The 27,209-nt window shown below is 34.9% G+C and overlaps 1 protein-coding gene across 3 annotated transcripts in view; it reads left to right on the top strand.

Annotated features, from left to right (window-relative positions):
• Positions 1 to 27,209, top strand: part of Phtf2 (putative homeodomain transcription factor 2) — a 150,490-nt gene that overhangs the window by 55,849 nt on the left and 67,432 nt on the right. The window lies entirely within an intron of this gene.

The following is a 27,209-nucleotide window of genomic DNA, read 5'->3' on the forward strand; positions in this document are numbered from 1 at the left end:
ATATGTGGTGCTGAGAATCGAATCCATTGTCTCACATGTGCAAGACAAGCGCTCTACCACTGAGCCATAACCCCAGCCCGCAGGCACTGATTTCTTATGATGGGTCCACATATACAAGAAACTCTTGATTCATAGAAAAAGTAATGTAAATAAATGTTGTACTTTATGGTTAAGTATTTACAACAAAGCTATAACTTTAAAGTGCTATGGGAACTCAAAAAAGTTTTTTTCTAAATTTGTTCTTCCATTCACCATTCTGTTACTGCTTTCATTTTCTACATATTTCTCAAATCTTCTGTGATCTTCCTTCATTCTTATTCCAGTTATTTTCTCTTCATACCCACAAGAGTGATTTATCTTAACAAAAATTTCATCTTGTCCCTTAACCTATTTAACACTTTAAGGCTTCCTTTCACATATGATATAAATTTCAAGCTTGTTCTCAAAGCCTTTACAGATCTTTATGATTTAGTTCCAATTACTTTGTAGTCCCATTGCTTATCCCTTTCAGCCTTTAACTATTCTTACTTTTTGTTTGATGGTATTAGGGATCAAACCCAGGGGCACTTTACCACTGACTTATATCTCCAGCCCTTTTAAAAATTTATTTTGACATAGGGCCTCACTGTTGCTGAAGGAAACCTAGAACTTATGAACCTCCTCCCTCAGCTTCCAGAGTCTCTGGGATTACAGATATGTGCTGTCATGCCTGGGATAATTTTTCTTCTAATGCCATTCCTCCAACAAATACAATTATTCGAAGTCTCCTTGTGCTGTTTTTCACCTTGGTGTTTGTGCCCATTTCTGTTTTTTATTTTTTCTTCTGCACTCTTCGCAAATTGGTATTTGAAACTCAAAAGTGGGCCTTGTGTGGTGGCGCACCCTTGTAATCCCAGCAATTTGGAAAGCTGAACCAGCTGAGTTACTGAGGCTGGCCTTGAATTTGGGATCCTGCCTCAGCCTCCCAAATTGTTCTGATTATAGGTGTGTGCCCTAGAGTTCTTTTTAAAAAAGTATTTACAAAGTAATGTAGTAATTGCCTAACATCCTACAAAGGATAACACTGTATTTTTGTTTATAATTATTATTATGAACTCTTGGTTTTAAAGGTATTTGATGTGTGTTTTCATCCTGTTGGAGTTATTGTCCTTAATGATTGTTATATTTTGGCTTCTGAGTCTCTTTGATGTGACTGTAGTAATATTTGACTGTACTCCTTGAGGAAACAAATTTCAATGGAAATGATCTTGCCTGCATAGGGGCAGAGACAGAAAAAACTACAGAGAGATCTTTATTTATCCTTTTCTACCATCCTAGATATAAACATCCTGAGATGTACATGCTATGCTCATGCTAAACTAAATGTATTCTGCTTCACTTAACAACAGTTCTGTGGGAATCTCTTTTTATAATATCAATTAGTCTTCTTCCTCTATGTTTCAATGGTATTGTTTTATCATAGCACTTATCACAGCCTGACTTGAAATATAATTAATCTTCTTGGCTAATACATGAGGGTAAGAATCATTATCTCCATTATTTTAGTGTCTTACCTCATAGTTGGTTCTTGGTAAATGTTTGCTACTTTGATAACCGCACTATCAGAAGACAATATTCATATTGAACTTTTAGTTTGTATAGTTCTTCATTCTTAAATTGAGTACCATGATTATATTAGGTATTAAATATCATACTTTACCCTATACATTTCTCAAAATGTATTCTGCATAATGTTAGTAAGAATTAGTAGAATAAAAGAATTTTGTGGTCAAATCAGTTTGGGAAATATTGAATGAAGAAAAGGTAAACAAGTTTTATGATTATAGAAATTCACAATGCAGATAATGTGCAGTGTGACTAAGAGAAAACATTTCTATTTTTTCTTTTTTACTTAATTTTTTTCTGAGTATCATCCTTACGGACATAGGAAAATGCTGATCTGTGGATAAAATGTTGCATAGAGTGTAGAATAGTGAATGGACATAGAATTGAAAGTCAGAACTTGGATTTCTGCCCATAAATACTAAGTTGAAAACCTTCTGATGTCTCTTCAAACCTCAATTGTCTCAGTAATAAAAGAAGTACTAGTCCATACAGTTTAAGATCGCAAATTCTTTACAGTGTGTTTGACAGAGATTAGTATGTTGGCATAGTTTTATGTAGATAAGTAGTTCATTCTCAATTTAATACTATAAGTGAATATTTGATTTCTTCCTCTTCTCAGTTTTCTCTAATCTAATTCTCCATAGTGAAGATAAAAGGTCTAACTTCCAAAGGCCTACCTAAAGTCATCCTTAGTAGAAATTCTGGAACTCCCTGGACTCTTGTAGTTACAACAATCTGTTTCTTCTCCTTCTCCCTTCTTTTCCTTCTCCTTCTCCTCCTCCTCCTCCTTTCCTTTTTCTTTTTAACCAGCTTTATTGAGACATGTGTGGTGTATAAGAAACTGCATCTGTTCAAAATGTACAATTTAAGAAGTTTTAAGCAAAATATTTCTTGACCAGTGATGACAGTGGTTGAGGTTCCTTAGATTTTTATTCTGGAAGACCTGAACTAAGCACCCAGCACAGTTTATCTTAACTTTTTCACCATTTTATTTTACCCTCTGTAGGTAATTGGAAGGAAGCCAAAAAAGTTTTGGAAAAGTCAAATCTGTATTATAGTCTCATTTTTTTTTATTCCTAGTGAATGAGCAGCAATAATGTGTTAGATTTTTTTTTTTAAATACAAAGATGTTTAGATAACTAAGATAGGTTGGTATTCTTGGCATTTAAATTGCTTTAAAACTATTCCTGCTATTTATAGTAAACTTTGAAATATGTAAACAAGGAAGCTGCTGTAGTCTTGATTCATATTATGTACACATGATTTAGTCAAGATCATGTTTTAGAATAATAAACCAGAATATATCCTATGATGAATATTGAAAGAATGCAAATAGGAAGATACATTCTTTCCTTATGCTATAATATGAAGGAAAAGGAAGCATTCATAATTAATTGAGATGACATAATAGCTAACATTTATAGAGCTATTTGTTAACTGTTGTTAGTTTCATGTGTATTAGCACATTTAATCCTTGTAATTACCTTTTAAGTATAATAATATTAATTACTTTACATACTTTTAGAACTAAGTAAGTTGGACTTTATGAAGGTTTTGTTTATTCTTACTTGCTTTCTTAACAGGCTCAGACTGCTTCCCTGCTAGTAAGAAAACAAATAGAGGGTCAGTAGGAGTATCTGACAATGTTTAGGGATTGAACACCACCCTTTTATACACCTACTGGTGACAAGAATGTATAGACTCATTTTTGTGTAAGGATATAAATTAAATTAGTGATGGATACAGGTTCAACTGTAGAGACAGTCAATCTGAATTTGAATTCCTATGTTCTGCCACTTACTGTTTAACCATGGACTACCTAAGTTTTTGTACTATAAAATAGAGATAGCAATAATATCTACTTCATAGTATAGAGGATTAAATGAGTTAATATGTTGAAAGTATCTGGAATTTGATAAATAAAATGCTTACTATTCATCATTATTGTTGCTGTTATTATTCTTATTAACTTTCTTAGTTGGCAAAGGAGTAGAAACCAGAGACCCTGGTATTCTTTAATAACCAGGGTTAGGTCTTTCATCTAAGATGGAGGCCCAGTCAGTTTGTGCTATAGTGTCAAGTAATTACTTTAGAGATAGATAACCTTTTCTGTTCTCCTCTTGAGTGGCTTAGAAATTTTGTTTTGTTTTATTTAAATAAGTATTCCCTAGTACCAATATACTTTTTATTTACTTTCAAGTTCCTTCTAATTTTTATACATACTATTTCTCAAAAAAACCTCAGATATAGACATTGTTATTACATGATGTCCCGAGTGTTAAAATTAGAGGAAAGATCTCTAAAATATCAGAAATTTCTTTAGAAACTCTACTATAATAAATGAGAAAACCCAGGGAGGTCAAAGTAAATTGACTGAAATCAGAGTTTTTAAGTGGTAGGATGCGGAATAATAAATACATTAAAGTAAGAATGAGTTTTTTCCACATAATTTAATATCAACATTAAATTCCTATTTAGCCTACTATGATATGATTGTATATACAAACTAATACCATACTTCAGTTTATCTAAAAATCAGAAATAGGCTCACCTTTCCATTGTATTTGAAATATTATGTAAGGCTATCAAGAACACATAGTTTTTTTTTTTTGTTTTTTTTTTTTATTGGTCGTTCATAACATTACATAGTTCTTAATACATCATATTACACGGTTGATTCACGTGGATTATGAACTCCCGCTTTTACCCCGTATACAGATTGCTGTATCACATCAGTTTCCCTTCCATTGATTGACTTATTGCCTTTCTAGTGTCTGATGTATTCTGCTGTCTGTCCTATTCTCTACTGTACCCCCTCCCCTCCCCTCCCCTCCCCTCCCCTTTTCTCTCTCTACCCCTTCTACTGTAAATCATTTCTTCCATTTGTATTATCTTGTCTTGCCCCTCCTTTCCTCTTATATGACATTTTGTATAACCCTGAGGATCGCCTTCCATTTCCATGCAATTTCCCTTCTCACTCCCTTTCCCTCCCACCTCTCATCCCTGTTTAATGTATATCTTCTTCTCAAGCTCTTCGTCCCTACCCTGTCCTTGTTTACTCCCCTTATATCAAAGGAGTCATTTGGTATTTGTTTTTTAAAGATTGACTAGCTTCGCTTAGCATAATCTGCTCTAATGCCATCCATTTCCCTCCAAATTCTATGATTTTGTCATTTTTTAATGCAGAGTAATACTCCATAGTATATAAATGCCACATTTTTTTTATCCATTCATCTATTGAAGGGCATCTAGGCTGGTTCCACAGTCTTGCTATCGTGAATTGAGCTGCTATGAACATCGATGTAGCAGTGTCCCTGTAGCATGCTCTTGTTAGGGCTTTAGGGAATAGACCGAGAAGGGGAATAGCTGGGTCAAATGGTGGTTCCATTCCCAGCTTTCCAAGAAATCTCCATACTGCTTTCCAAATTGGCTGCACCAATTTGCAGTCCCACCAGCAATGAACAAGAGTGCCCTTTTCCCCGCATCCTCTCCAGCACTTATTGTTGTTTGACTACCTAATGGCTGCCAGTCTTACTGGAGTGAGATGGTATCTTAGGGTAGTTTTGATTTGCATTTCTCTGACTGCTAGCGATGATGAGCATTTTTTCATGTACTTGTTGATTGATTGTATGTCCTCCTCTGAGAAGTGTCTGTTCAGGTCCTTGGCCCATTTATTGATTGGGTTATTTGTTATCTTATTGTCCAATTTTTTGAGTTCTTTGTATAGTTTTTTTTTTTTTAATCCATTCATCTACTGAAGGGCATCTAGGTTGGTTCCACAATTTAGCTATTGTGAATTGTGCTGCTATAAACATTGATGTGGCTGTGTCCCTGTAATATGCTTTTTTAAAAGTCCTTTGGGTATAGACAGAAGAGAGGGATAGCTGGGTCAAATGGTGGTTTCAATTCCAAGTTTCTAAGAAATCTCCATACTGCTTTCCATGTTGGCTGCACCAATTTGCATTCATACCAGCAGTGTATGAGTAGACCTTTTTCCCCACATCTTCGTCAACACTTATTATTGTTTGTCTTTACAATAGCTGCCATTCTGACTGGAGTGAGATGGAATCTTAGAGTGATTTTGATTTGCATTTCTCTAATTGCTAGTGATGATGAACATTTTTTCATGTGTTTCTTGATTGATTAAACATCATCTTCTGAGAAGTGTCTTTTCAGGTACTTGGCCAATTTATTGCTTGGGTTATCTGGTTTTTTTGGTGTCTAGCTTTTTGAGTTTTTGTGGCATATATACAAAATGGAATATTACTCAGCAATAAAAGAGAATAAAATCATGGCATTTGTAGGTAAATGGATGGAATTAGAGAAGATAATGCTAAGTGAAGTTAGCCAATCCCAAAAAACCAAATGCCAAATGTTTTATTATTTATATAAGAAAGCTGATTCATGGTGGGATAGGGAGGGGGAGCTTTGGAGGAATAGACAAACTCTAGATAGGGCAGAGGGGTGGGAGGGGAACGGAGGGGGCATGGGGTAATCAATGATGGTGAAATGTGATAATTATTATTATCCAAAGTATATGATTGAGGACACAAATTGATGTGAGTATACTATGTATACAACCAGATATATGAAAAAATGAGCTCTATATATGTAATAAGAATTGTAATGCATTCTACTGTTATATATAAATAAAAATAAAAAATAAAGCTATATTAAAAAAAGAACACAGTTTTATTTTAGTGTAGATCCCAAAAAGCAGGGATGTCATTTTAATGAAATCTAGTTACACATATTTTCTGCACTTATATTTGATGGCATTTTATTGTCATGCTAGACATAGCTGAAATTAAAGCAAAACTGAAGTGCTTACTATATCCTAAGTACTATGATAAGTTATTTATAATCACTGTCCAGTTTTCAGAACATCCCTGAGAAAACTGGCTCTGAGGTTTTTTTTTTAACTTGTTTTGTTTAAAGTGTTCCAGATCACTGAATAAATTGTCAGTTTGGCCTGCCCTGGTCTTCTATCTTTAAAGGCTAATTTCAAATAAGTTTCATATACATTTTTTAGTAAATCATAATCTTTCAAGTAATACATATACAGCAACTATTTATATAGCATAGACTATTTCTTTATGTTACATTTATTTGCGTAGAACAAATTGTAGTTTAAACTGTGTTATATCTAAATATCTCCAATCATTTGGGAAGTATACCCTGTAGATATCCAAGTTAATATCAGGCCAGTATTAAAAACAATTAATAATACCTAATAACCTACTACACACACAATACACACAGAATTACCAGAAGCAGTCTGATAGATGTAGACAGGGATAGCCTATTAGGAGCCAAAACTTTTGAAAAGTTTTTTAATCCAAGTCCTCTTGCATCTTAGGGCTTCTGAATATGTATAGCATTCCTTAAATGCTTGTTGTATTTGTTTTATTTAAAGAAATCTTATAAAAATATAGCACTTTCCTTTTTAAAGAAACAGCTTTATTGAGATGTAATTTGCATGTTACTATGGTTTGAATAAGTTTTGAACCTGTCCCCTAAAGGTTCATGTACTGGAAAGCTGGTTCCTAGCATAGCATTTTTGAGCAGGTAGAACCTTTAATATATAGGGTCTAGTGGGAGGTGATTAGGCCATTGGGGGCACTGCACTCAGAAAGGATTAATATAAGGATTAATGAATCCTAGGTGGTTCCCAGGAGTGTAAACTGTTATAAAAAGAGCAAACCTGGCTCCCGAATCTCTCTGGTATTTTCTCTTACTATATGATCTTTAGCACTTACACATACTCCCATGGTATGTGTCATCTTGTTGTGATGTAGCCAGAGGTTGTTACAGAGACAGAATGCTGGCACTGTGCTCTTCAGTCTCCAGAACTAAATAAGCCTCTTTTCTTTATCTGTTTCTGTCTCAGGTATTTTGTTGTAGCAACAGAAAACAGACACATAAGATTTATTTGTTTTAAATGTATAGTGCGTTAATTTTTAGTAAATTTGTACATAATAGGGTGTAACCATAACAATTTAATTTCAGATTATTTGCATTACCCTAAAAAAATACTCAAAAGCTCATACTCATTTATAGCTCCTTCTCTTTTTCAGCTCCAGCAATAGGCACCCACTAATCTACTTTTTGTCTGTATAAATTTGCCTCTTTTGTATAGTTGATATAAGAGAGATGTGAAATGATATATACTGTATAAGTTGTGGTCTTTTGTATTTGATTTCTTAGCAGGTGTTTTTAGGTTCATCCATGTTGTAGCATGTGTAAGTACTATTTATTGCTGAGTAGGCTCCTATTTTTTAGAAGGTACCCTATTTTGTTTATTTATTCACAATTGAAGGACATTTAGATAGTTTTAACTTTCTATTATGGATAAGACACATTTATGTACAAATATTTGCAAAGACTTATTTCATTTTTCTTGGGTAGATAAAAAGGAGTGGAATTAGTAGGTCATAACTGCCAAACTATTTTCCAAAATTGGCAGCTCCATTTTATATTCCTAGGAGCAGTTGTGTGTGTGTGTATTTTAGTTTTTTCACATCCTTGACAACACTTGTTATTATCTTTTTGATTGTAGCCATTCTAGACACCAAAGAAATGTTATCTGTGGTTTTAATTTGCAGAGCCATTTTTTAAATTGATTATCTTGGGTATTATTAGTTTGAAATTTCTATATCTCTGAAAGGCTTTTAAACTGGGCCAGTCTTCTTTGTTGCACCGTGTAATATTTTCCCTGAAGATTTTTACTCTATCTTTTAGTCTGAGAAATAAAGCCTTTGAATTGTGATTTAAGATTTAGATCTTTTCAGGTAAAATCAAAAGGGCCTACTTGTCACAAAAATAAAATAAAGATATTGCATTAATCTACAACTAAACAACAACAGCAACAACATCAGAATGAATACTGTGTACCAATAAATGCTGCAGAGGATGGTGAAGGGGAGGAACACTTCGACATGGTGGGAGTATACATTAGTAAAACCACTATGGAAATCAGTATGGAAATTCCTCAAAAGACTAGAAATAGAAACACCATATCACACAGCTATCTCACATCTTTGTATTTAGAAAGAATTAAAGTCAGCATACAATAGACATGCACATCTGTGTTTATGACACCACAATTTACAATAGACAAATTATGGAACCAGCCTAGGTGTATATCAAAAGATGAATGGATGTTTAAAATATTGTATATTTTACACAATGGAGTTTTATTCAGTCATAAAGAAAAATGAAATTATGTCATTTGCAGGAAAATAGATGGAACTTGAAAGCATTTATGTTAAGCAAAATAAGTGCAACTCAGAAAGTCAAGTGTCATTATGTTTTCCTCTCATTTGTGGAAGCTAGAGAGGAAAAAGGAAAAGGTGTGGGGGACAATCTCATGAAAATCAAAGGGAGACCAGTAGAGCAAAGGAAAGGAATCAGAGAGAAGGAGGAGAAGAATGAAAAGGAAAATACTGGGCAGTGATATTGAGCAAATTATATTTTTCTATCATGCATACGTATGAATATGTAACAATGAATCCCACTATTATGTATAATTATAGTGAAATATGGAAAATATTTTTAAATGCAAACTTGAAAAAATATTTTATTAATAAACAATAACTCTTGCTACTATTTATGGAATATTTGCTATTCCTTTGATAGCAGTCTTGTAAGGATAGCCACAGAGGACAAGTATAATGCCACTTGTCCTAAGCACTCACAGCCAAATGAGGGAAAAATGAAAGAAATATGACAAGTTTGGTTGTAAAGTGGGGAATGAAATCACTTTGAATAAGGAGTGTAGATGCTATATTCTAGAGTGTAACTGTGTTTTGAATTCTGGCTCAACCATGCATTCACTGTGACTGAAGAAACTACCAGACCTCTCTGAACCTTAGTTTCCTTAGTTATAAAATAAGTACAATGGTGGTAATCCCTATTTAAATAAGGTTCTTGTGATGATTAAATGTATGTAAAGTACTTAAGACAGTGCAAAAATGTCATTAGTTATTAATTAGTCAACAAGTTACAATGGAAATAGTAGGGGAAAAGCAGAGAGAAAATTAAATGTAGTAGGCACCATAACTCTAGTTCCCTCAAAAACTCAAGGAGTTTATTTAGGAAAATTTTGATAGCCAGCCTTTCTATTTCTCTCCTGGTAGTCTCTTTGCTGTTATAGGAATTGGATTGCCTAAGTTTCCCTAGTTTCTTCAGTGTTTTTATCATGAGTGGTTACTGAAGTCTGTCAAAGGCTTTCTGTATGTCTTTTTAGATGACAGTGATTTGTGTCCTTAATTTTATTTAAATGAAGAGTTACATCGTTGATTTTCATATGCTAAACCATTCCTGAAGAAGAACTCAAATTGGCACTATTTGCTGATGATATGATTCTATACCTAGAAGACCCCAAAAGTTCCATCAGAAAACTTCTAGAACTAAATGAATTCAGCAAAGTAGCAGGATATAAAATCAACACCCATAAATCAAAGGCATTTCTGTATATCAGTGACAAATCCTTAGAAAGGGAAATGAGGAAAACTGCCCCCATTTACAATAGACTCAAAAAAATAAAATAAAATAGTTGGGAATCAACTTAATGAAAGAGGTGAAAAATCTATATAATGAAAATTACAGAACCCTAAAGAAAGAAGTCAAAGAAGACCTTAGAAGATAGAAAGATCTACCTTGCTCTTGGATAGGCATAATTAATATTATCAAAACGACCATACTTCCAAAAGTACTATACAGATTTAATGCAATTCTGATCAAAATCCCAATGACATTCCTTATAGAAATAGAAAAAGTAATTACGAAATTCATCTGAAAAAATAAGAGATCCAGAATAGGTAAAGCAATCCTTAGCAGGAAGAGTAAAGCAGGTGGCATTGCTATACCAAACCTTAAACTGTATTACAGAGCAATAATAACAAAAACACCAAATAGACTGGTAGACAAATGGTACAGAATAGAGGACACAGAGACTAACCCACAAAATTATAATTATCTTATATTAGACAAAGGCACCAAAAACATGCATTGGAGAGAAGATAGCCTCTTCAACAAATGGTGCTTGGAAAACCATATGCAACAAAATAAAATTAAACCCCTATCTCTCACCATGTACAAAACTCAACTCAAAATGGATCAAGGACTTAGGAATAAATAATCATATCCATCATGTAGGATTAGGCCCCAGCTTCCTTAATAGGACTCCTGTGACGCAAGAATTAAAATCAAGAATCAATAAATGGGATGGACTCAAACTAAAAAGTTTCTTCTCAGCAAAAGAAACAATCTGTGAGGTGAATAGAGAGCCTACATCTTGGAAGCAAATCTTTACCCCTACACATCAGGTAGAGCACTAATCTTTAGGGTATATAAAGAACTCAAAAAGTTAAACACCAAAAAAAAAAAAAATAACCCAATCAATAAATGGGCCAAGGACTTGAACAGACACTTCTCAGAAGATGATATATAATCAGTCAACAAATACATGAAAAAATGTTCATCATCACTAGCAATTAGAGAAATGCAAATCAAAACCACTCGAAGGTTTCATCTCACTCCAGTCAGAATAGCAGCTGTTATGCATGCAAACAACAATATGTGTTGGTGAGGATGTGGGGAAAAAGGTACACTCATACACTGCTAGTAGAATTGCAACTTGGTGCACCAATATTGAAAGCAGTGTGGAGATTTCTTGGAAAACTGGGAATGGAACCACATTTGACTCAGCTATTCCTCTCCTCAGTCTATACCCAAAGGACTTAAAAAGAGCATACTACAGGGACACAGCCACATCAATGTTTATAGCAGCACAATTCACAATAGCTAAACTGTGAAACCAACCTAGATGTGCTTCAATAGATGAATGGATAAAAAAATGTGGCAAAAATACACAATGGAATATTACTCAGCAATAAAAGAGAATAAAGTCATGGCATTTGCAGGTAAATGGATGGAGTTAGAGAAGATAATGCTAAGTGAAGTTAGCCAATCCTAAAAAACTAAATGCTAAATGTTTTCTTTGATATAAGGAGGCTGATTCATAATGGGACAGGGAGAGGGAGCATGGCAGGAATAGACAAACTCTAGATAGGGCAAAGTTGTTGGTAGGGGAAGGGAGAGGACATCAGGTTATAAATGATGGTGGAATATGATGATCATTATTATTCAGAGTACAGATATAAAGACATGAATTGGTGTGAATATACTTTGTATACAACCAGAAAATATACAACATGAAAAATTGTGCTCTATATGTGTAATAAGAATTCTAACACATTCTGCTGTCATATAAAAAAAACAAACAAACCATTCCTGCATCTTTGGAATGAAACCAACTTGGTGATGTTGTACCATATTTCTAATAATACATTATTGAATATGATTTGCTAATATACAATTTTCAAAAATGCTTAAGACAAATTTCATAAGGGATATTGATCTGTAGTTTCCTTAATAGGTTCTTTATATGTTTTAGGTATGAGGGTGGGATACTGGCTTTACAGAATGAATTTCCTGAAATAACTTGAGGAGCTTTGACTTTAGTTCTTTCAAGGTCTGGTAAATTCAGCATAGAATTCATCTGATTCTGGGCTTATCTTTGTTGGAAGGCTTTTTATTACTGTTGTATAATAGTTTGTTTATGGTCTGTTTAGGTTTTCTATATGCTCTTGGTTCAATTTTGATAGGTCATATGTATCTAGAAATATATCTATTTCATGTAAATCTTCCAGTTCATTGGAGCACAAATTGGAAAAAGTTTTTTTAAATGATTCCTAATGAAACTCTGGATTTCCATGATGTTCACTATCTCTATTTTAATTAATTTTGGTCTTTTCTCTCTCTCTCTCTCTCTCTCTCTCTCTCTCTCTCTCTCTCTGTGTGTGTGTGTGTGTGTGTGTGTGTGTGTGTGTGTCAGTTTGGCTAAGGGTGTTATTAGTCTTTGTTTCACTGATCCTTTGTTTTATTTATTTATTTAAAATTATTTTTAGTTGTTGATGGTCCTTTATTGCTGGGAACCAAATGCAGTGCCTCACATGTACAAGGCAAGTGCTCTACTGCTGAGCTATAACTCCAGCCCCTTTTATTTTCTTTTTTAATTCTCTTATTTCATGATTTGGGCTGTCATACTAATTATTTCTTTTCTTACTTCTTTTGGAATTGATTAATTTGTGTTTTTCTAGGGCCTTGAAATCCATCATTAATTAGGTTGTTTATTTGGAATCTTTCTGATTTTCTTACGTAAGCACTCATAACTATAAAATTTCCTGAAAGAATTGCCTTCATAGTGTTCCAGAAGTTCTGGTATATTGTATCACTATTCTCATTGATTTTAAGAATTTTAAAATTTCTCCCCTGATTTGTTCTATCATCCATCATCATTCAAAAATGTAGTATTTAATCTCCATGTGTTTATATCATTTGTGAGGTGTTTTTTTTTTTTTTTTTTTTTTTTTTTTTTAGTGTTGATTTCTTTCTTTTGGTACTAGGGATTGAACCCAGAGATGTTTAACCACTGAGCCACACCCCAGCCCTTTTTATTTTTTATTTTGAGACAGGGTCTCCCTGAGCTTCTTAGGGCCTTGCTAAGTTGCTGAGGCTGGCTTTGAACTTGCAATCCTCCTGGCTTAGCCTCCTGAGCTTCTAGGATTATAGACATGCACCACCATGCCTGACCTTTGTGTTGATTTCATTCCATTATTATCTGATAAGATGCAAGGAATTCTATCCTTTTTTTTTTTTTTTTTTTTTTTGGCTAAGAGTTTCTTTGTGGTCTGTTTTAGTGAAAGCCTTCATGTAAACTGAGAAGAAAATGAAATTGGCTCTCTCTCTTTTTTTTTGGTACTGGGATTAAACCCAGGAATATTTAACCACTGAGCCACATCCCCAACCCTTTTTATATTTTACTTAGAAACAGGATCTCACTAAGTTACTTAGAGCCTCTCTAATTTGCTAATGCTGGCTTTGAACTTGCAGTGATCCTCCTGCCTCAGCCTCTCAAGCCATTGGGATCACAGACATGCACCATCATACCTGGCTGAAATATTCTGCAGATGTCTGTTAATTCTTTTTCTCCCCTTTTTTAAAAAAATATGTCTTTTGTTTGAAGAGTCTTTACTAAGTTTATATCTGAATAGCCTAGTGATGAGAGAGGCATGTTGAAATCACCCAGTATCATTTTGCTGTGGTCTGTCTATTTAACTGATGTCTATTATATGTAATTAGTTGCACTGATGTTTGGTGCATAAATATTTACCATTGTTATATCTTCTTGTTGAATTGTTCTGTTTACCAGAATGATGTGACCTTCTGGTTAATTTTCTCTCTTCTGGTTAATTTTGACTTGAAATCTGCTTTGTTGGATATTAGAGTAGCAACTTCTGCATGTTTTGGGGCTCCATTTGCTTGTTATATCAATTTGCATTGTTTTACTTTCAGCCTGTGGATAACTTTGCCTGTAAGATAAGTCTCTTGCAAACAACATATTGGGTCCTCAAATAAAGGTTTCTTCTACAGTGTTTGGTCTGGTATCTTGGTTATAGCAATGCAAAGCTGATTAAAACAAATTGGTACCAAGAAGTTGGGTTGTTGTTGTGACTAACCTGACCATATGGTTCAGAAGCCTTTTGAACTGGATTGTGGGAAAGCCAGCAAGCAGGAGATGCTTTAGAATGTTGCAGCAGAGCTTAATAAATGATTCTAGCATGAACTCAAGAAACTCAGGAATATAGACAGTGCTCATGAAGTTTCAGAGGGAGGAGAGGATTCTATTGGAAATTGGACTACAGACCATTTATATTATGTTCTTGCAAAGACCCTGGCTACATTTCACTCGTGTCCTGAGACTTTAAGTGAGACTGAGTTTATGAATGATGGACTAATTAATCTGGCAGAGGAAATTTCAGGGCAGCACGACATTCAGTCAGTGGCATGGATGTTGCTGGCAGCTTTTCTACAGGTTTATTGTAAAAATCAAGAGGAGAAAATACCTGAAGGATTTTAAAAACTTTTAGTTGGTCAGAGAAATGCATGTCAAGCTGGCACCCAGGAAGGCATGCTTGCTAAAATGATTATAACCCCTGAAGTGATGCTAAGTACTTATAGAGAGATAATAGAAAGATGCCTTGAGGGGATCTCAGGAATTTGTATGACGACACCCATTGTAGTTTCAAGGGTCCAGAAGGGAGAATTCCTTTGAGAAGAAACCCTATAGATGCCCTGCCCCCACAGGGGCCGCCTGGGAAGTTGTTTTACCATATTCAACCAGCTATGCATTCAGAGGATGCTGCTGCTGTGATCCCATGGAGTGGATCTATTGTGCAACTGGCAGCAGACTGTGGTGTCATCCAATTGGTGCTGTTTCTGCAGGAATGTGGGATGATTTTGTGGTCACAGAGGCTTCCACCAAGATTTCAGAAGGCCAGGCAAAGTGTACCAGTATCAGGGTCCCTTCAGGCTGTTCCTCAGAGGGTGATGCTTAAAAGTCATGAAGGTGAAACCCAAACTGAAATGGATATCTCAGAAATTAAGAGATGCCAGTAATGTGAATTGTCTGCCAAGAAAAGCTGCTGGCTCTGGAGAGAGCCAAGCTAAGAGAGAGCCCATGTGCACTTTATCAGGCAAGGTTAGAGGGGTGGGGCTGCCTAAGTTCTTTGGAAACAACATCACACAGCCATATATTGTAGATGGTGTGTGTGGAGTTATGGGACCTGTTTGCCCTGCTGGGTTTTGGTCTTGCTTTGGCCTCAACCTTTATTTCTATTCCCCTATTCCTCCCTTTTGCAATGGTAATATTTATTCTGGGCTACTGTATATTGATATATCTGACTTGTTTTTGGTTTTTACAGAAATTCATATCCAAGAGTTTGCCTAGAATCTCAGATAAGACTTTGGACTTGGGCTTTTGAGTGATTCTAGAACTGTTAAGACTGTGAGACTCTTGGAGATGAACTAAGTACATTTTGCATCATAGAAGGACTTGAGCTTTTTGGTACCAGGGACAGAATTTATTGTTTGGATATGAGGTGGACCCTCTTCTCCCTCCAAAGCTCCTGTGTTAATAATGCAGGAGTATTCAGAGGTAAAATGATTGGATCAGAAGACCTATAATGTAATCAAGTCATCCTGCTTTGGATGGAGTGGGTGTTTACTTAAGGCATGTAGTTCATGGCTTAGGCAGGTGCATTCCTGGGGGTATACACTGAGAAGGTTGTTTTTACCTGTGGTTCCCTGCTTCCTGATGTCACTAAGAGCCGAACAACTTTCCTTTGCTGGGCCCTTCAGCCCTGATGCTCTGCCTCACTTTGATCCCAAAACAATGGACTTAGTCTCTCACAGACTTGAACCTTTGAAATTGTAATCCCCCAAATAAACTTTTCCTTTTCTAAGTTGTGGTCAGGTATTTTGGTCATGGTGATACAATAATACAGTTCACTGAAGGAAAATAAAATCTGGTAGGAAGATTTTTAAAAATTTTAGAATTCAAAATATGAACAGAGGGAAAGCAGAAGAGATAAAAGCAAGTGGTAGCTATAAAGGAAGATAACAAATTAAAAAAAAAGAGAGGTTAGAAAGAACAAGAAAAGTTTGGCTATTAGAGGGAGAAGTGAGAAAGATAAGAGAAACAAACAGCAACAAAACACCCTAAATAAACAATTGCTAACTCTTAAAAGATAAATAAGAATAATGAAAATGAGGAAAAAAAGAAAAAATATATATGTACTTTCATGGACCAATCAGCATAGCAAGAACAAAAAAGAATTGTTTTTAAAAAGGGAAACATTTTTAAGAAAAAAAAAACAGGAGAAATTTTTAATGAAAATGAAAGAATTGTGACTGGTTAGTGGTCAGAACTGTTGACAGTGATGGATGTTCACTTCCTATGCTAGACTACCTTTCTTTCTGTTTTTTCTTGAGCTGTGTACCTTTGTTTGTTGGATTTTTGTCTCTGTGACCAAAATACCCAACAAGAACAACTTAGAGAATGAAAAGTTTATTTTGGCTCTTGGTTCCATAGATTTAGTCCATGGTTGGCAGAGTCTATTGCTCTGGATCCAAAGTGAGGTAGAACATCATCATGGTAGAAAGGCGTGCAGCCTGGAGGCAGAAAAAAGGAAGGGGGAATGGGCTGCAGGGAATTTGAACCCTTCTAGGGCTCCTCAGTGACCCATCTTTTCTAGTCACACACCTTACCTGCCTATAGTTACCATCCAGTCAGTCCATTCAAACTAGGATGGACTGGTTTCTCCTCTTAAAATCTAATCATTTTACTTCTGGTAATTTTTTCACTTCTGGGGTATTCCTGTTTTAGTACAGGAGTTTTTTTTTAGTTGTAGATGGACATAATATCTTTATTTTATTAATTCATTTTTTGGTGTGGTGCTGAGGATCGAACCCAGTGTCTTGGGCATGCAAGGCAAGCACTCTACCATTGAGCTACAGCCCCAGCCCCAGTACAGGAGCTTTTAGTGGGACATCTCATATCCAAACCATAACTGTACCCATTAGAGAGAGCAAGGGCTCTGTGTTGATAAATGCTTCCTCTTTTTGTGTTGCTTACTGAAATGCCAGTTGGAGTAGCCTGGAACTGGAGCTGGTTGAAATAACTCTCAGCTTCCCTTCTCACCAGGATAAAGTAGGATAGAATGGGAAGTACTATCAATTGGAGTTTTGTTCACACATCTTACATAGATGCCCTCTCAGGGTGGAACTGCTACAGAGTTTGAAATGGAAAGTCCTGGCCTCTGGGGTTTTGCTCTAATCAGGCCTTTAGGGCTTTGCAAAGTGGTTTCTGCTTTGGAGAGATTAGATCAACACATCCCAAGGCTAGGCAGATGTGGATCTCTGCTGGGTATTTGGATCTCAGGCCTCTCAAAAATTCTGCAGGGTTGTGGAGGGGAACCAACCCCCTGTAGATCTCACATACTCCACTACCCATCAGTCTTCTTGTGAAATCACACCTGCCTGTTCGGTTTCCTAACCCTCTTTAGCTGGTCATGTGCATCTCCAGAGTCAAAGGGAAAGTGTGTTCTTTTCCTGTGTATCTCTGACTTGAATCTCCTAGCTATAGTCTTCTCTGTTGTACTGTTTCAGTCACATTCTTGTAGGTACACTGTAGACTATACAGTAAATGTTTGCCAGAGTGGTATGGCAATGGTTGCTGTGATCTCCTGGGCTCCTGCATTACCAAGCTGCAGTATGGCCTCCTCAAGATGGCTCCCCATTTCAGCTTTCCACTAGCCAGTTCAGAAACACAGAAGAATTTTCAAAACATCAGCTCTCTGTGTAGTCTCTGGTTCAACTAAGTTCAGACTGATTTTCTGTTCTATAGATTTTGCATAGCGAATTTGTCCATTGGTTTTCTCTTTGTTACCCCTCCCTTCTGTGGTGATCTGGCACCAGTGCTGCCATAGGCTTGGCTCCAGTGTTCTTTTTCTTGTCATTTTTTAGGTGCACCTGGATTTGTATGTCTCTAATAGTCTCTTACTACCTGAGTTTGATTTTCAGTGAATTCCATATTTCACCTACCTCACTGAGAAGCAGTACTCCCTCTGCTTGAATCCCAAGGCACAGAGCAACTAGAAAAGCAGTCTTTTCTTCATCTGCCATCTTGAATCTCTCATTAATACAGCTATTATTTAAATTAAACATATATATATATATATATATATATATATATATATTAAGCAGTTACATTTTGCTTAACAACAAGAATACTTTCTGAGAATATTGGGTGAACACCATAGAATATACTTGCATAAATGCAGATGTTACAGCTCAGTCACTCCATGTGGCATCTTGAAGCAATGAGGAGATGTGGTAAACACAAGATGTATAAGGCTGCTGCCAATTCTTCAATAAACTTTTTTTTAATAAGTAGCAATATGCTATAAAATAATAAATAATATAGTATAGTGAATATATAAACCACTAACATTCGTGTATTATCATTACCAAATATTATGTACTGTACATAGATATGCTTTTATATACCTGGCAATGTAGTAGGTTTGTTTATACCAGCATTACACTAAGATGGCTATAAGTTCACTAGGCTATAGTAATTTTATTTGCTCCATTATAATCTTGTGGGTCATATATATGACATAAATGTGGTCATTAATGTGGTCCCTTGTGGACCAGAACGTCCTTAATTCACGATTGTGGTTGTTTAGTCTTATTAGAAATCTTTATTGACTAGGTTGACTTTGGTCAGTGTTCTTAACGGACTAAGTATAATTTTTATAAATATGTATTCAGCTAAGAGAATTATGACTAATGTTGATGAATCTCTTTTCTTGGGCTTTGTGTCATGATAGAATTCATTTTTTTCCCGTAGAGTTTGATATATAGAATATAAGCAACACTGTTAGTGGTAAAATAAAGACAAAGTTTATATTTGTCCTTTCACTATTTTTCTGACTTACAAGCTAAAAAGCCAACCCTTAATTTTTTAAACCAAAGTTTATTTTTAAATAATCAATAGCTTTCCAAAGCTATTTTAAATAATTTTCACTCTATAGTAATCAAAATAAAATTTATAAAAACATCCAAATAATTTTAATTGAGTAATGTTAAATTTTACGGATTTGGCTCTGAAAGCTTTATCAATTGGTAATTAATGTGATGGGTTAAGTAGAACACTAATATTTACCTCGTATAAATCTCTTTTGATCGTCTTTTTTGATTGATAAAGTAAGACATGTTTAAAATTATTTTCCTGTGATTAATGGAAATAACTAATGAACTTTTCTTTTCTTACTAGTAGGGTCTTTACAATCCATGATCCTAGGTTAGGTTAAGTAGAAAATCAGATGTTAAATTAACTTTGCTCAGATGACTTCTTGGGAAAGGATATTAATTCAGTAGTATCTTGATTAGCAAATCCACTGAGAACGTGTTGCCATGTACCAGCAAGTTGGAAAATAAACAGTCCTCGTAAATTATGCAGAATGGTATTAGTTTGCATTAACAGCAATGTTTTCATTAAAGTTGGGCCAGGAAAAAACACCACTGTATTCTGCTTCTACTTTTCACTACACATGTAAACTCTGCCAGCAGCAGACAGCCAAGACTTGAGAGTGAAAGGCAAACCAATGGCAGAATTTCTAAAAACATTTCTTTTGAGTTCTGTTGTTAGTGTTTAATTTATTCTATTAGCCATGTGTTTCCACGTTTCTTCTGTTTTTCTGATATTTGGAATGGTAAGGGAATCTGAGTGACCCAGTGTGAGTCAGATGTCTGGCTTTAGATTGTTGTGGGGGAGGGAGTATGCAGTATTAAATAACTCAGATATTGTGGGGGGAATCCCTTTCAGAGTATATCCAGGACTTCAGTACTTCAGACAGTTAGCTAGATTTTAATATCTATAGATAAGAATTTGTTTTTAGACTTTGACGTTTTGGTCCAAAGGCTAGCTTGATACATATTTTAAAATTCATTGCATTCTAGAAATATATTTTTTTCCTTGAAAAGTTATATATTCTCACTGCCCAAGACTTTTTAAAATGTATTTTTAAAATTCTACTCAAGAAGTAGAATTTTAAAAATACATTTTAGTTATTATATAATCCTAAAAATAATTCATAACAAAAGAAATAAATGACAGTTGAAGTAAAGAGGTTTACAAGAGGTTGCAAAGAAAACTCTTTGCTTATAATTAATAATATTGTCAGGAGCCGTGACATACACCTGTCATCTCAGCTCTCAGGAGGGTGAGAAAGGAGGATTGCAAGGTTGACACCATTCTCAGAATTTAGTGAGACCCTTAGCAAGACTATGCCTCAAAATACAAAGGACTGGGGATACAGCTCAGTGGTAAAGCACCCATGGGCTCAATCACCAGTATAAAAAATAATAATACTTATTTCATGATTTCAATTTCTTTCCCTACTTAAAGATATCTTATATTTGATTATTATATGTTTATGGTACCCTCAAATAACACTAACATTATATTGGTATGTTTTTTAATGATGGGGTCAAAAGACTTGTGTTTTGTCTCATATTTTTTTAATTTTTAAGAAAAGATTGACTCAGAAGAGTTAAAGATTTGATAAAATGCTTTGGTAGTTAATGCATTTGAAAGAGTTACAAGCTTGTGATATTTTTGTTTGACATCATCATCATTCATATTTATATTGTAATTATATGAGTCTGTTTCCTCATTTGAGCCTCATCATTAAAGTCACCTGAGTTTCTTAATTCTATATACTTTTAAATTAGGAGAGCTGTGTATGGATATATGTAATAGACATTCAATAGGAACATTGAACAATATGTTAATTACAATAAAATATTGATAAGGAACAAAAGAGTGGAATAGGGTAGCATATAAATGGAGTAGTATTGGGAATTGCTGTCTCAATACTACTAGTAGATTAGAAATGAGCCTTTGTAGGAGAAACTGTAGGACTCAGACACTCCTAAATGTTTAATAGACAAATTTGTTTGAGGGGCAGTAGTTATGATCAAGAAACAGTGAAGACCTATTTGATATTCAAAGTACTGATACTTACTTGGAATTATAAGTTTTTTAATAGTCAAAATAATTATTTTCTACTAATTCTGGGTAAAGATTGATCTGAAGGTTATTAATTTTAGTGATTTGAAGTGGCCTCTAAATGTTTCTTCTGTATGTTTTAGCATTATGAGCAGAAGTGCTAGGAATAACTTTGGAATGTCCACTTGTACAACACAGTTTTGAGAATTATGGGTATAAGTTTTCTGTCATTGATGATTAGTATTCTCACTTCCACTAATTTGTTTTGTAACTTTAATTTTATTGTATTATTTACCCCATTAATTTTCTTTTTTTTCAATATTGTTTTTAGTTGTAAATGGACACAATACCTTTATTTTATTTATTTAGTTGTTTATGTGGTGCTGGAGATCGAATCCAGTGTCTCACACATGCTAGGCAAGTGCTCTATCACTGAGCCACAACCCCAGCCCCAGTTTTCTCTTTTTTAATATACTTGTAGGTAGATGATTATGGCAGTACAAGGCATGTATTTTAGTTATCTGGGCAAATGATATTTTAGATATCAACAGCTCTGTTTTTATTTATAAACCATGGCAATTACCAAAAATATTATGTTGGTTATTAATTAGGAAAAGGACATTTATCTACAAACCCATTTTACTTTCTGCTTTGTACTGTTTGCCCTACTATTTTGTTGCTTCTACTTGCTCTCATCTAGCATTGAATCTTCTCTTTCCATTCTGATGTCCAAAAAACTCTGGCTATCCAAAGCATGATTAATATTTAAATATAGTTCAGCTTTGTCAGTTTAAAAATGAGGTAACTGAGACCTGAAGAGATTAAAATCTACCAAGAAAGGAAAGAACTAATATTTTTGTGGTACACAGAAACTGTCTCTTCCCATTTCTGCGAGGTATGTTTTTTTTTTTTTAATTTGTTCTAATTAGTTATACATGACAGCAGAATGCATTTTGGTTCATTGTACACAAATGGAGCACAGCTTTTCACTTCTCTGGTAGTATACGGTGTAGAGTTGCACCATATGTGCAGTCATATATGTTCCTAGGGTAATGGTGTCCATCTCATTCCACTGTTTTTCCTACCCCCATGTCCCCTCCCCCCAATCAAATTCCTCCATTCTTCCCATGTGCTCTCCTCCCTCCCAGTATGGATCAGCATCTACTTATCAGGGAGAACATTCAGCCTTTGGTTTTTTGGGATTGGCTTATTTTGCCTAGCATGATCTTCTCCAACTCCATCAATTTACTAGCAAATGCCGTAATTTTATTCTCTTTTAAGACTGAATAAAATTCCGTTGTGTATCTATAAACCACATTGAAGGGCATCTAGGTTGGTTACACTGTTTAGCTATTGTAAATTGAGCTGCTATAACATTGATGTGGCTATGTCACTATTATATGCTGATTTTAAGTTCTTTGGCTATAGACTGAGGAGTGGGATAGCTGGGTCAAACAGTAGTTCCATTCCAAGATTTTTAAAGAATCTCCACACTGCTTTCCAGAGTGGTTGCACCAATTTGCAGTGCCACCAGCAATATATGAGTGTACTTTCCCTCCACATCCTTACTAACACTTATTGTTGCTTGTGAGATATGTTTTTTTTTTTTTGTCCCCATTTTACAGAGTCTCAGAGAAAAGTGTGGCCCAAATCTGGAAGGCTAGTAGTAGAAAGGATGGGACAAAACTCCAGAGTTTTTACATAGTCCAGGGCCTTTTCCAGTGTCAGCAAACATCAAAGGCTGATTGATCAAGGCAGTGGGAACAACAAAGGGTTAAAAAATAGCACTATGAATATACAAAAGGTGTGTTCTGAGCAGTGACTTTTATGTTAATAAAAGTACTCAAAAATAAAAGATAATTACCTTTGGTTTTACAGCTTTTAAATTTAGTACAATATGAAATGTTCATATTAGGTACATTAACAGCATAACCATTGCTTATTAGGAATTTATGGTGGGTGATACATTATCCAAAAAAAAGTAATAGAAAAAATGTTATTATCAATTCAGAGATGGAAATTGCCACCAAGAATAGGTGCATCTTCTTGCTTTTCTTACTGTTTTATTCTTTTTAAAGTGATGCATGCCTATAATCCCAGCAACTCAGGAGCCTTAAGCAATTTAACCAGACCCTGTCACAAAATAAAAAATAAAAAGAGGTTGGAATGTAGATCCAGTGGTTAAGTGTCCCTGGGTTCAATCCCCAGTGCCAAATAAATAAATGAAAGAGATAAGATACAGGGAGAGATAAGATAAGGAGAGAACTATCTAAAGCTGTTCTTTTTTGTGGGGGCAGGGCAGGTGTGGGGGGTTATGTGGCTCAGTGGCATTCCCTATTTTATATTTTATTTAAAGACCGGGTCTCACTGAATTGCTTAGCACCTCACCCTTGCTGAGGCTGGCTTTGAACTTTCGATTCTCCAGTCTTAGCCTCCTGAGCCACTGAGATTATAGATGTGTGCTACCTTGCCCAGCTAAAGAGGTTCTTTAACCTCTTGCCTTGAAGATTCTCTTGTCATGCTTTTAACAAATACACTCTTGCAAGCGTATACTACATTTTGAATAACACTTGATGTTTATGAGAATCAAAAGTTTGCTCCTCGGAATTTTTTACATGAGATACAGAAAACTAAAACTAAGCATGGAAGTAGTAGGAAAAATGGCAGCAAAAATGATGTCTTTGACATAGTATTATATTATGTCTGTCCATTAGCTGAGGAAAGTAGGTGCTTTAAAACAGGCAAATCATGGCCTCTCCTCATCATGCTTATGTTTATTTATGAATTCTTAATCTTTTATCTAAGCACTTAATCTAATTAAACTATTGATAACTACATTTGAAGCTAGACACCTTCTCCTTAGCCTCTTGATACCTGAGCTACTGCTCCTCTGAATGTGATGCCCTAAGGGGTAATCCAATCACCTAAGAGTAACTTTCAAATTGCTTTTCAAAGGTACGACTTTTCTAGAATTCCTAAGTGGTACTGGTTGCCATTTCATAACCTAATTATCTAGTTTAACATTTGTATTTTCGATACCATCATATTCATTACAAAATTATTTTCTTAGGACCCAGAGCTAACCTTGGCTGATACCTGGACAGGTGCAATCATTTTTTTTTTCTACGTACCAGTCCTCTTCTTTTTTTGTCCCTTCACTTCCCATTCTTCCTATCTTCAGATACCTCTCTGCTGTCTTCCTCTCTCCTTCCTTTTCTGCATTTCATCTCAGTTTATAGGAAGATAAAAATTTAGAATGATTGTAAGGGGAGGTAAATGATTCTTTATAAAGTTATTATTCAGTAATAGGACTATGGAACACATTTCATTTCTTAGACAAATAATTCAAATTACCTTGGTTGAGAATCCTGGTTCATAAAAACAATATGTATAGATTTTGAAAAAAAATACAGTATCAATGAATATAAAGCAGAAAGGAAAAGTGCTAGTTTCTTCCATATTTATCAGTGAGAATCACTACTAATGGTTTTCAGGTATCCTTCTAAATATCTGCTACATACATTTACATATACTATATAATGTAGCATTAGCTACATTTAAATTTATATTTGTAATGTATTCATTTTCCTTTTATAACGCTCTTCAGTTTGTCTGGAAGCATCTAAAGATTAGTAATTTCAGTTTTATTCTGCTTCATATTAATAAATTCTAGTATCTCAATTTCTTGTTTCTTTTTTAATGTTTTTCTTACTGCTTTCAGAATGCTGCTTCCTTGTTTTTTTGGTTTGTTTTTGTCAAGTTTGACCTCTGCAATGGCTCAAAGTTTGCTAATAAAGATAAGAGAAAAGGGAAAATAAACTAGCTGAGAAAAGATAAAAGAAATGAAGAAGACAAAAAATGATATTTGTGTTTTATGGATTCAGTCTTTTGTGGGGAAGCAGTTGGTACATGTTCTGCCAGAGTGATAATGTTCATAGTTATTAGGAATTAAAACTTGTAGGAAGAAAATGTAGAATTATCCTTGCTTTCATTATAAGGAATATTATAAGAGATCAGTATAGGATTGCCAGATGGTTGTTGAAGACACAGGATGAATTTGTTAAGGGCAAATATTTAGTCATCTGGGATCTGGAATAGAAAAAACTGACTATAGGTCAACTTTAGTTGGTTATGAGTGTAACACAGGCTTACTATATTCATACATCTCTGAGACTAATAACAGGTGCACTGACAAAATTCTTCACTATAACAGGCACCAGAGAATGAACTTCACATTCTTAACATGTATGAAACTATTAGCTATAAAATGTGAATTAGAATTTCAGAATCTCCTTTTACAACATGGAAACAATGTTTTTCTTCCTCCTTTAAGCAGATAGTCACTTATGAAGAATATGGTTGAACATCTATTGAACTACCCATTCATGATTACCCTGGTATTTCTAAGTAGCTACTAACAAAGCATTATTTGAGTATACACCCTTTTGTTCCCCCAAAATGTAGACACTTTTTTAAACCCAAACATTGGAGACATTTGGAATAAAGCAAAGGAGAGCAGTTGGGAATTAGATGAAATTTGGAAGTAATCAAAATATTATGTTACTTTTTTTCAATTTGATGTCATCTGATTAAATTTTGTTTTATTAGATAAATGTTACTATTGAGCTTTTTTTAGTTTTTTTTATATTGCATTAAGAAAATGATGTAGTTATACCGTTATTCCTTCTTGACTTTTCACAAAGAACTATAATTGAATTTGGCTTTGTGATTTAATTCTAGTTAGTAGAAATACAAAAACAAAATAGCTATCTAGTTTATTGTGACTTAGTCAAGTCTGCCAAGTATTTGCATGCCAAAGGTAAAATAGAAACTGGGTTTCTTGGGCGGAGCCAAAGAAGTCCCCCAATGAGCAGCTCCGTGGAGGAGCCAATCAGCTAGATGTTGCTGGGGCAGCTGTGAGCCAATCATCAGCTGGCAGTCTGAAGGGCAGGGAAACAGCCCAATGAACATCACCGCAGAGGAGCCAATCAGCTAGATGTTGCTGGGGCCGCTGTGAGCCAATCATGAGCTGGCAGCTGGAAGTTTGCTGGGGCCCCTTTGGCTGTGGCTCTCAACAATATACAATAGAATCCAAGCAAAGAACCATGAGTAGGAGCAGTAAAAATGGCTTGTTCATCCTGTAGTTCAGAGAATTAAGAATCTAAGAGTAATGGACATGGAAGCTATAGGAAGTTTACTTCTTTTTTAAAATTTTACTTTTGATTCTTTCCCTGTGTCTTCATTTACTTCACAACTTTATGTTCTAATTTACACTTTTTTGTGTATTTGTACTAGAGATGGAACCCAGGGTCACTCTGTAACTGAGCTACATCCTCAGTCAATTTCTTTTTTTTTTTTTTTTTTTTGAGACAGGGTCCAAGTTATTTAGGGCCTCACTAAATTTCTGAGGCTGGCCTTGAACTTGAAATCCTCCTGTCTCAGCTTCCTAAGTCATTAGTATTACTGACTTGTGCCACTGTGCCTGACCTCAATTTAAACTTTAAGTGATAATTGTGGTCTGCATGTTTATGGACTTGCAATTCTGTGGAATATTAGTATTATTTTTTTAGAAAATAATTCCATAAAGGACTTACGACTTAGGAGATATTTTTTTTTCTCAAATGTGCTAGTGCCATACCAATTGTGTTTATTTTAAAATAAAGGATTCCTGCTGAGAACACCTGTAATCTCTGCAACTGGTGAGATGACACAGAGGATTCCAAGTTCAAGGCCATTCTTAGCAATTTAATGAGACCCTATCTCAAAATAAAAAAATAAAAAGGGCTGGTGGTACAGCTCAGTGGTAAAGTACTTTTAGGTTAAATCCCCAGTACCAAAGTAAGTAAATAAAACAAAGGATAAATAAATAAATAAGTAAAGGATTCCCTAGGGCAGGGGTTTTCAAATATCAGAAAATCAGAGGGATTTTTAAAACAGATTTTTGAGCTCCATTCACTCCCAAATTTCTGACTTAGTAACTCTGGGGTAAAGTCTAAGAATTCGTATTTCTAATAAGTTCCAAGGTGATGGTAATATTGTTAGGCCTTAAATGATACTATAAGAAGCACAGTTACTCTCATCATTATACATAATACATGTATGAAGATGTGAATTTGGTGTC

This window comes from Urocitellus parryii, chromosome 3, assembly GCF_045843805.1.
Source record: "Urocitellus parryii isolate mUroPar1 chromosome 3, mUroPar1.hap1, whole genome shotgun sequence".
Taxonomy (NCBI): Eukaryota; Metazoa; Chordata; class Mammalia; order Rodentia; family Sciuridae; genus Urocitellus; species Urocitellus parryii.